Here is a 2,324-nt window from a genome sequence, read left to right as displayed (position 1 = left end):
GTCTCTCCCATTTCTGTCCGACAGTGAATAATTTATGTGGCTTTAAGCCCCCACCTTATGCTCTCCCTCCCCCTCTCCAATCCCCCCCCCCTCTCTTTAAGCCCTCCATCACTCCCCCCTCCCCCTCCCCCTCCCAAAAAGAGAAGACTACAACTGTTGATTTTATTTTTTTCCCAACATTTTTTTTTTCAGAAGGCGATGATGCCCGGGTAAGTCGCTCCTGTGTATGAGGTGTGAGGGAGGAGGGGATATGAGAGGTGTGAGGGGGGGGGGACGGTTGTGAAGGGCTAGGTGTGGTGTGAGGGGTGAGTATTGTGAGGATGTGTTAGAAGGGAGATATGAATCTCAAGGCGGAGTGAGGGGTGAGGTTAGGGAAAAATGAGTGGGGGGGGGGGGGGGAGGGTAGAAGGGTAGCGGGAGGGGGCATTGTGAGAGAGGGAGGTGGTGTGTGAGGGGGGAGGGATTTATAAGTTAGGGGTATCGGGGTGGGGGAGGATGGGGGGGGGGAGAAGGATGAGGCTGTAGGGAAGAGACGACGATATATGAGGCAGGAAACAGCGTGTACACAGTTCGGTTACACTACAGATCCAGTGGGAATCCTGTGTGTTGACGGAGGGTGACAGAAGCTGGTGTATTGTGTTGTTGTCTTGATGTTGTTATTGTTGTCTTGGTGGTGGTGGTGGTGTTGTCTTGGCCTTGGGTGATCTGCGACAACCACACAAGCTCCTTCTCGCCTGTTATTTACTTGCCAATCTTTAACCTTCAAGACGTACAAATCATCGTTCAGATGTCACTCCAGCGCCTGCTTGGGCCGAGTCGCCGGCCTCTCCTATAAGACGTCTCCCTTAACTCTTCATTTCATATATATGATATGAAGTTAAGTTATGACGATAATATAGTTAAGGGATATCATATAAGATGATATCCCTTAACTCTTCTTCGCCTTTCCAATGTCAGTTAAACTTTTCTGTCAAGCTTCATAAAGGAATGCGAGTTATTTGTGAGGTCAGCTATGTAGGTGGCAGCGACAGCGTTCTATAGTGAATGTATCTGTATTCCACAGCATGGGGAACCCACACTGACGGGTGCACTTATTGTTATAGATTCAGCTACTCGGAACAAGTTCCAAGTAGCACGGGCTATGGTGAGCCCGTAGTGGACTTATCTGGCACAGGAGCGATGCTGAATCGAGGCGACGGGTGAACTCTAAATGAGGCGTTATATGGGCAAAATACACTTCAACACCACCACCCCAACACCCCCCCCCCTCCCTCAACCCTCCGTCACACAATCTATATTTACACACCTCTACCGCTACACCAACCCCCAACCCTCCCCCTAACCCCCACCAACCCATACATTGGAAAATTATTTTGCAACAAGTTTTTAGTTAGAAGGAGGAGGGGGGGAGGAAGTAGGGGAGAGGAAGAGTGGGAAGAACGGATGAATATGTATCCCGTTAATTTGATAAAACAGCCACATTAATGGTGTGTTTTCCGAGTTTGTCGAATATTTATGGGTTTTAATATGTCGAGATGCGGCGTTTATAATGCGTCGACGAACAAGAAGTATTGAGACTATTAAAAGCACGCGCCTCTCTCTCCCTCCCTCCCTCTCTCTCTCCTCTCTTCTTCCCTCCCTCCCTCCCTCCCTCCCTCCCTCCCTCCCTCCCCCCCTCCCTCCCCCTCTCTCTCTCTCCTCTCCTCTCCTCTCTTCTTCCCTCCCTCTCCCTCCCTCCCTCTCTCTCTCTCTCTCTCTCTCTCTCTCTCTTCTTCCCCCTCTCTCTCTCTCTCTCTCTCTCTCTCTCTCTCTCTCTCTCTCTCTCTCTCTCTCTCTCTCTCTCTCTCTCTCTCTCTCTCTCTCTCTCTCTCTCTCTCTCTCTCTCTCTCTCTCTCTCTCCTTCCCTCCCCCTCACCATCTCCACTATTTCTGGTATACTTGTGGATGGAGACAAGATGTCTCTCACATGAGGAGTGAGACGACCCCTGCCTCAGTCCGCCACACAACACCGACAGTGTTCTACACCAAGTGCTTCCTCCACTATCAGTGGCCATGTAATCAAACATCAAAGCTGTACGGACCATCCAGGTACGGACCATCCAGGTACGTGCCATCCAGGTACGTGCCATCCAGGTACGTACGAGACATCGACGGACAAACTAAACATCTTAAGCGTGCTTGGAAATGAAACCCCGCGAAGTAGATCACTACTGTTTGTATTGAAAACAAACACAGCCCCTGGGGACGGCCGGGGGGGGGGACACCAGCCCCTGGGGACGACCGGGGGGGACACCATCCCCTTGAGGACGACGGGACGTGTCTAC

This window comes from Procambarus clarkii, chromosome 15, assembly GCF_040958095.1.
Source record: "Procambarus clarkii isolate CNS0578487 chromosome 15, FALCON_Pclarkii_2.0, whole genome shotgun sequence".
Classification (NCBI taxonomy): Eukaryota; Metazoa; Arthropoda; class Malacostraca; order Decapoda; family Cambaridae; genus Procambarus; species Procambarus clarkii.
Note: the sequence above shows the minus strand (reverse complement) of the source record.